Here is a 10,151-nt window from a genome sequence, read left to right as displayed (position 1 = left end):
TGCAGAAGCAGATGGAGGCCTGAAGCCCACATGGCGTGGCCCGCTTGAATGAATTCACTGCAGTAAAATGGAATCAGTAAGTGTATTATAGTAATAACGAATAGCTTACCGTAATACTGGGAGGTTTGGGGTTTGACTCAGAGTGAAGTCAGAGCAAATCATGACATGATGCCTATTGTCTCCACTTAAAAAGGGATACCCCTTCAGCTATCCATGTGGTGGATGTGCGTGCTGGCATGGTGGTTATAAGACCAGATGAAACTTTTGCGATTGCTGTGGGAAAATAGAGCAGAAAGCCTGACTCGTAACCATCACCATCCATCCATCCATCCTGTCCTCAGCTCCGGCCTGTTGCCTCCCTGCAAGCTGCTCTGGATTAAAACATCAAATGTCAAAAATATTACATTTTTGCTCTAAAATAGTCAATATTTTGGAGTCTTTTCTCAGATGTGTTCATCTGAAGCAGCTTCCTGACGCAGAATACAGAGCGTTTCACATCTGTATGTAGAGCAAACACCAACGACCTCTCCTTCACTCATTCCTGCTTTTAAATGAGAGTAAATTAGGTGTTATAATGTTGCGGCTGTTTTTAGTGGCTGCTGAAAACACACACACATGCGTACACATGCCCATATGCCCGCACATACACACACGCACACACTCACATATTTGTACACACCCGTTGGATTGCTGATATTTGGGCAGACAGTTTATTCAGTGTTCTAGCTCTTAATCAGTCATCAAGTTCAAGGGGAAGCAGGCAATATAAGCAAACACGTGTGCACACAAACACACACACACACACACACACACACACACACACACACACACACACACACACACACACAAGCTGACCGGATAACAGGGTTTACTTTGGCCCGTGTTGCCAGTCTTTAATGATTAAATCATTTATTGGTTCAGGTTTTCGTTACTCTGTGTTAGCACATATCATACATGCCAGGAGTTGATTACTCGGCATAAATGAATAACTGATTTTTTTTTTAATTAGAAGCCTGCGAATAGTCTCACAGTAAATATGCATCAATGGCCAAACACGTAACATCATGCCAGCTTATGCTCATGCTAAGAAGTATCGAAAAGCTGTGAAAAAAGATTAAATCTGAGAGATCTCAGGTGAAAGTCACCAGCCGATGAAGCATGCAGAAGACATGTATCTAGCTCGCCTTGATATAGTACAATAATATAAGACATAAATCTGGGATGTGACTGTTATTGCTCGGTAGCAAACACATTCACATTCTTAAGACAAGACAACACAAGGGTTAGATTTCTGATTTACTGATAGTGTTCAAGCAGCATGTTTACATTTTGCAGGATAAATGGTTTTATGGATGACGACAAACTGATGAGTTTTGCAAACGTATCTTAGGTAACCTTCCTCAAATCCCTTAAAGAGCAGGACAGACAGCATGTGGAACTGGCTCAAACTTAGTGGACTTTCCAGCTCTGACCAGGGCTTTTACCAAGTGATAATGTAAATACCTAATTATGTAGTGCTGTATGTTGCTCTCTTGGCTTTGGGTTTACTGCCATAGGTATCGAGATAATTAGCCAGCCATTGTAGCCTAAATGGTTTATATTAGAGCAGATGAAAACCCTGTTTAATCCATTCCTTACACCTGTGTTTTTGATTTTGGGAAGACAAAACTCATCCTCATATTGTTTGTATTATTATATTTAAATCAATAAACAAACTAACCAAGCGTTAATGTGTGTGTGTTTGAGTCCATCTACATATTTGAATGAGGTTTTGATGTATGAGTCTGTTTGTGTGTGTGTGAGAGAGAGAGACAGAATACTAAAATACTATTCATGTCATCATCATGTAAAATTTCTAACTAAAAACAGAGAAACACACTGCTGTTGCATGGAGGCAGTGAAACAGATGCGTCCAAAAAAAAATAAATAAATAAATTTATGACTGTCTAAAGGGGGGTGTCACACACTGAGAAGTGATACACATTAGTTTTACTTCATGTTAATGTAAGAAGGAAAAAATGACCAAATCGAGAGGCATCTGACTTTGGGAATAGCACAGTGTTGAGGAATTACACTGCAGGGAAAACAGGGAACACTGTCATCCAAATTGAGTTTGTCTGCGTGACTTCTAGTTTCTTTGGTGGGCTGTTGGGGGGAGGATTGTGGGAGACGAGGGACAGAGGGGGTTCATATCCAAAGAGACAGTCATTATTTTTCACGTCACAGGGAATAAATGAGGGCTGTCAGGCTGACTAATGACCGCGTCTCTGCTGTGGTGGAATCAGGAGAAAGTCTCCGTCTACTGATGTCAGTCATTTTCTGATGGACCCTGGTGCTGATGGATTGTAGGATCTGGCTCTGATTACACGCTACACTGGCATCCACTCATCCCCCGATCCCTTTGTTATTTTGGAAACGGGTAATAAACACACATACAGCAGACATGTGTGTATTCGCACACACACACAGTGACACGCACTCCCTCCCGCTCTGCAGTCTTCATCAGTTTTGACACTTTCCTCAGACCTCAGCTCGGTCAGAGGCTGAAATGCCTGGCGGAAACCCCCGGAACACACAGCACGTCTGGTTCCCAGAAAACTACACACAAACCTCTCAGTTACACTTTTTTCATCATGCCAAACGGCTAATAATGACTTTGAAGTCCACTCTAATTACATAGAGTATGTATGTATGTATGCTTTACCTCCAATAATAGTCCCATTGCAGCGTTCAGACTGAGCAGATGCTTTGTTGTGACTTTTATTTTGTGTTCCTTAACTATGAGCACTCCCGGAGGAGGAACCTCGTCCTCGTGCAACAAGCAGATGGGAAATGTGGCTGTAATTTTGAGAAACATCTACTACGGCACTGGCATGAGATAAGAACTACCCATCTGTTCACATCAGTGACAATATAATGTGAAAATGCAAAAAAAAAAACCCAACATATTTCTGACTTGTAGTATCCAACCATGCACAGTGTTGGTTTTGAGATATCTGCTGTCAAGATTTTATTGGCTACACCGTTATATGATGAAGGTGGAAAGGGTTTTGTGCTGGTCATAACATTGAAAAGATACTTCAGAAAAGGTTTATGTTGAGCTCAGGAGCAAAGAGAGATGAGATGGAAGTACAGGTTAGCAGAGGCTAAGTTACTCACATGAAAACACTATTTCAGGTTAAAGACCGCTGACGTAGCTTATTGGAAAACCTTACTGGAATATAGAGGTTGTTTATTTTATTACCAGTAGGCACACCTGTCCTATGAAAAGTCCACGACGTAAGTCCACGTCTACTGTTGAGTGACATTCTGCAGGTAAAGTAAATGATCAAACAACAATAATGATAATGCTAAAAATACTGAAGTGGAGGAAGTGTCCCTGTGATCTGTTGTAAGTCTGTGTTTCACCCGCTCTGCCCAACCCCCCCCCCCCCCCCCCCCCCCCCCCCCCCCCCCCCCATTCCTCCTGGCCTGTCAGCACTACAACAGGCAATGAGACAAGGTGCTGAAACTCACTGCCTCCCTGAGGGACCCCACACTGCAACCCCTCCTTACACACACACACACACACACACACACACACACACAGTTGAATCTGATTGACAGGATACAGAGATGTCTTCAATAAGAAGTATAGAGATCGAGACTGAAGAATAAAAGGTAATGTTCTGCCCCTCATGTTTCAATGGTGAATTATTTTTATGGCAGCTTGGATTGTGGCAGTAATCCTCTGGAGATATTGTGCAGTGCAAGTGCCCAACTTTATTTGTCACTATTATTTGTCTCAATACACACATACACACATACACACACACACACACACACCCACACACACACACACACACACACACACACACACACACACACACTATACATAGACACACACATACAGTATATTAAGTATCTTTTATTTGAGTTCTTTTCATGCCTCATTTGTACATTGTAGACATTCATATTGTTTTAAAGATGCTTATCTTTCTTCCGTCCTTGCACTCTTGCTGCTGTACAACTTCAATTTCCACCATAAAGTTGATCTTATATTTCATCTTATTTGCTATGAGTATAAACAATCCTTAAAATCACTGTTATTTTCAGGCTTGCTTTACTTTTGTCACCCTGACTTGCACTTGTAGCACCTCTGTTTGGTTTATCGCTCAGATTTTGCAAATGTTTGGATATATTTCATTTTTCTCCATGTTGAAAGCAGAGATGCTCTCTGTGTCTCTGTGTTTGTTGATGCTCTGTCATCTTCGCTGCATCATGCTGTCAGGTGACCTCTGACATGTCAGTGACATCACATCAGTCAGGAGCACTGATCAGATACCTCATGTGATTCATTGGAAGTGGTTGGAAGCAGCCTTTAAACACGTGTTGCAGTTTGATTGGTGGAAAGTTAATTTTCATGACAGATTTCAGGCTTGTTAGTGAGAAATAATGACAAAAAGAATTCAGAGATTATCACGTGTCACTGTGTACAATGTCTCCTGTCTGATGAACCTGAAGAGACATTCAGGGGTCACACGATGGAAAAACAAAATCAATGCTGACACGTATGACCACATAAAAAAAAAAGTCTTGAATAAGTGGATTTGTAATTAAAATCTCTCAAATTCATAAGCAACTGAATCATGCCAGTCTTTTGATGCAGGGAGCAAAAATACAGCACAGTAAAATACTGATAGGGATGTGTGCTGTACAGTATATAAACTATCAATATGTATAGATATTCGATTCAATTGTGGCTGATGATTGTTTAATCAATCTATTATTTTGTTGATTAAGGATGTCCTTTAATTGTTTGTCATGTCCAATCGATCAATTTTCAATGATAGAACACAAGCGCAGTCTGAGGCAGAATGTCTTTCAGCTTCATAAATGACTTCAGTGATTAGCAAAAATATCAATTTTACTAAGTTTTGTTCAATTTCCCACTGGTCAACATATTTGGATAAAATGTCTACAAAGTCGATTAAAAACACTTTGTCAGATGAATTAATGTTATGATTAAAATCCAGTGAATTAAACACTTAACTAATCAAGGTACTTCATCAACCTAAAGAAGGAAGCAGTCATGCAGAGTAATTAAATAATTGCATTACCAGAGATATCAAAAAGACAGCTCACTCAGCTCAGCCACCCTGTGCTGTAGGTGGGCACGTACTTTTTTACACACACACACACACACACACACACACACACACACACACACACACACACACACACACACACACACACACACACACACACGTGCACATGGAAATCACATGCATATACAGTATATGTAGACTCAAATACGTTGAAAAATACATGCTGGTTCTCACATGCGCAGTCACACAGATTAGTAATGAAATCCAGATTCTCCTCAGGGAAGCAAACATTGCTTTATTCAAAATACTTTGTCCTGAATGTTTATTATGCTTGCTGAGGCTTCCCACTCTGAGAACAGCGGGCTGGTGAGGGAGGGACGCTGCAGGCTGTGTGCGGTCGGCCCGACAATTCAATCACTGACACATTCTCTGCGCCGCACAGTATCAGGCTTTATTATTTTTCATCCCTCTCGCCAAATTCTATCCTCCCAGTGATCGACTCATCTGTCTGACCATCTGGTTAATTGTCCATCCATCCGGGCGTTTGTGCTTCTGTTTGTCTGTTCTTCAGTCCATCTGAGTCATCCATCAGTCACTTGTCTTTTCAGCTAACACGTCTTCTGTTTGTCAAGGTGGCTGTCATTGTGCTTGGTGTCCATCCATCCATCCATCCATCCATCCATCCATCCATCCATCCATCCATCCATCCATCCATCCATCCATCCATCCACTTGGGTGGTGGACATCCTGTGGACTCTGAATGCCTAGAGTGTCAGAGGGGAGATCCTGTCTTTCAGCATCAGGATCCAGAGTCCAGAAAACACACACGCACACATCTTTGGCCCCTCACTCAGCAGCCCCCCACCATCCCATCATGCCTTGCCTGACTGTATTATGACAGGTGGAGTGCCGGCCGCCACCAGCATCTCTCCTCAGCTCCGGAGGGCTGCTGCAGAGAGTTACTATGTGTGAGAGAAAGAATTAGACTGTGTGTTTAGAAATCAGACCAACGTGTGTGACCATCGAAGTGTGTGTGAATGCATATGCTTATGTAGATGTGTTTTGGCTGTTCTGATTGAAGAAGATGTAGAAGTGTGACAGTGAGAAAAAGATGGGGAAAGAAAGGGAATCAGGAAAATTGTGAGCATCAGTAGAAGAGCAGGACAAAGCAGAGAAGAGTTGGAAGACAGTGGAGACAATTATCAAGAAGGAGGTGAGAAAGGGATTTAGGATTCGGAGTTGGGGTGGAAGAGGAGGAGCAGCAGGGGGTGCAGAGAGCCTGATGAGGATGAAAAATGAATCACGCTGATGGTGAAAGGGGAGCAGGTTTGTGATGAAAGCACAAAGTCTTCACTCATCACCTGGATGGCCTCTCACTACCCTCTGGAGAGCCCACTGCTGAGTTTCTGTTTCTTCTTCTCTGCTTCAAACTGAGTGACGGACAGTTGTTAACACTTTCAGTCCCAGTGAAAGAAAGACTGAAATATCTCAGCACATCCCCCCCCCCAAAAAAAACAACAAAAAAACAAAAAAAAAAACACGTATGCCTATCAGTATACTACAGCTGCATCATGCTGGACAGGTCAGCATTCTGTAAGAAAGAAAAAGATCATGACGGCTCACTAATTTAGATGCTGCAGTTTCATCCTTGACGATAAATGATTTTTACATTTTTTATATAAAGTATACATTTTTACATTTATTCAAATTCATGTGTATGTAAATTTGAATGTTTCTGACTGAATACAATGTAGAGAGTAACACTATGTAAACATAATTTTTTTGTTTACAAGAACACTCAACAAACTATATTTATTAAAGCACATTTTTGTAAAAAATTGACTTTTCTTTGTGAAACATTTTTTTTTTGGCAGCTAAAATTGAGTTTATAGTTAGCACACAGTGCATTGTTTGCTACTGATATGACATCCCTTTCAACTGCGTAATGATAAGGAGAAAATACATTTCTTCAACATTGTTTGAAAAAGGTTGTTTCAATGTATTAATGCATTATTGCATTTTGATGAACAGTGGCTTTAAACTGCATTGCAGACAGATATAACTTTTGTCATTCTGGTATATCCAAAATGCTTTTAACCACCATGTACTATACGCTGTATGGTGACCTGTAAAGTGTGGAGGAACTGAACAACTGCATCTTTAACATTCACCCACTGAGCTCCAGATCGACATATAATCCACATATTTTACCATGACACACACACACACACACACACACACACACACACACACACACACACACACACACACACACACACACACACACACACACAATAAATCTATAAATAAATGAATGCATTGAATACATAGAAAGCAGCAGAGTCCCTCTCCTTTTGTTTTTTGTTGTAAGGAAAGGAATTTCTCTTATAGACAAAGGACTGGAGGAGGCAGAAGAAAAAAGAAGAGAGAGGATGAAGAGCAGGAGGACCAACCTCTATTGGGTGGCCAGGAAACAGGAGCTGAAGGATCACACACACACACACACACACACACACACACACACACACACACACACACACACACACACACACACACACACACACACACACACACACACACACACACACACGCAAGCATAAAAACCCAACACCCACCAGTCAGTCTCCGCTCCACCGACCAGATCTCCCATCACCCAGGCGTGAGAGAACATACCAGCTCAGGTCTCTAAATCTGACGCACCAAAGAGCTCAGCCTCAGCGCCTCGGGAAATAATAATGAATATGGAATGATACAGTCTGTATTTTGTGCTGCAAATGCAACCAGATGCAAAAGGTAAAGGGAAAAAAATCAGGAGCAGATGTTAGTAACTTACAGAAACAAGGGGTCTCAGGGACTGTGTGCAGCCAGTGTGCCCTGCAAACATATTGTAACTCTACCCTGTGTGTAGTATAATCACTTATAGTATGTATATCGCCACTTTGTAATGAGGGAAGGTATGGAAAAGAAGAGTTCTGCAGCTGCTCCCTGGGAAAGCTCAGTTGTTAAGGAAACAGCCAGGCTAGACACAACACCACCCAATTAACATAGAGACCTCAGACAATAAGGAAACCGCACATGTCTGACACATTTCTATAGTCTACTGTACATGTGGTGGTGGGAGAGCGTGTATTTGCATATCTTCCTCTCCCATAGGCCGCACAGGGCTCAGATATTCAGCCAAAAGAGTAGAGGCAGCTGGTGGACAGTTTGGAAAATAGAGGAGAAAACTGCTGTGAGGTTTTCACATGGAAGCCCCAGTGGCTTTCTGAAAAGACATTATACGTGAATTTAAAGGGACAGTCCACCCTCATGTCAAAAATACTTGTACCTGTTGTGGTATTGTACAGTATTTATCCATCTGTGTTGTTTGGTGTGAGTGACCAGGTTCTGGAGATATCAGCTGTAGAGAGGTCTGCATTCTTTCAAATATAATAATTGTGTTATATATGTGTGCTGCAAAATGTGTGTGTGTGTTTTTGGTTTAACACCTATGTATTGGTGTTGTTGTAGCTAGAGCCATATATTTCTGTGTGAGGTAAATCGATGGAGCGTCACTATTCTACTTGGTAGTTGTAGTCTATCTTGTACTTCAAAATCATGTCCCCGGCTCCATAAGGTCCAAACATGCAACACCAGTTCCCACAATTCCAAGGAAGTTGTGCCTCTTAATGCATGCTGAGGCAGGTTATGTGTGCACATTTAAAATCATAACTGGCACCATAAATGTCAGACATGTTTTTATGACACAGTGTACTTGATTACATTAAAAATGTGGGTTTTTGCGCAATTGTTTTTAAATTTATGTCTTATTTATTTACTTATTTATTATTACTCTATGTAATTTGTTTTAAAGTATATTCTTTTTGCTTACTGCATGTAAATTGGCTGCCATATACGATTTAATTTAATAAAAAGTCATAACTACAACAAAAACTAAACTTAAAAGATTCAATAAATTTCTGGCAGGTGTTTTTAAATTTATAGTGAAATATTGACATTTGCTGATCACCACTTCAATTCAATTCAATTCAATTCAATTCAATTCAATTCAATTCAATTTGTATAGCGCCAAATCACAACAGAAGTTGTCTCAGGATACTTTCCATACAGAGCTGGTACAGGCCGAGCTCTTTTATCTACAGAGACCCAACAATTCCCTCATGAGCAAGCAAGTCTGAAATCACACATTATGTACAAATAATACTGTTTTACAGTTACACAGTATGTGGTAAACTAATTTTACAGTTTTTACAAGTGAAAATAAATGACTCATGGCAGCATGTCTATATGAAAGAGATGACTAATTTTAGGTAAATATATAACAATATTGAAGGTAATTGATAAATATCATTTGCAGCATCTTACTGATATCTAACTTCATAAAAATGTTCCCCTTTTTTTCTTTACCTGGCAAACTTTATCTGATCTTAATTTTGGATCACTCACTTAATAGATTATCTCAAAATAAAGATAACTTACTGTGATAAGAAACAGATGAAACACTAACAAATGAAAATAAGGGCAAAACGAGAAGGAAAATTTACTGACATACCACTGAGTGGATAAAGGATTTCACGTGACTAACTTTCAACGAGCAACAGCAGGTGATGTGTGGTTGCTGGTGCAGAGAGACTCCAGAAAAGATCTGAGGAGATGACCTTTACATAACAAAGGCTTTCATTAAGTGATGTCTGCTCACAGACTCTAGTTGTGGCCAGTGACTTGAGTCTGCTTCATTCAGTTGAAAACAAACAAACAAACAAACAAACAAACAAACAAACAAACAAACAAACAAACAAACAAAACAAAGTAATCTTTGGATTCTTGTGTTTTAGTTGTAAGCTACACAGCTTCTCATGTTTGTTTGTGTAAATCACTAAGAGAACAGAAACACTTTTTACTGAATGATCAGTATGAATTTATGATATAAGTTGTATGTATGATATAAGAATTTACTGAGATTTTACTGCATATTTAAAGTGTAATATATGTATATTTTGCATAGCATGGGGTTTTATATTAAATAAAGAAAATACTAGTATGAAAACATATCATATTAAGGTT

This window comes from Chaetodon trifascialis, chromosome 12, assembly GCF_039877785.1.
Source record: "Chaetodon trifascialis isolate fChaTrf1 chromosome 12, fChaTrf1.hap1, whole genome shotgun sequence".
Taxonomy (NCBI): domain Eukaryota; kingdom Metazoa; phylum Chordata; class Actinopteri; order Chaetodontiformes; family Chaetodontidae; genus Chaetodon; species Chaetodon trifascialis.
Note: the sequence above shows the minus strand (reverse complement) of the source record.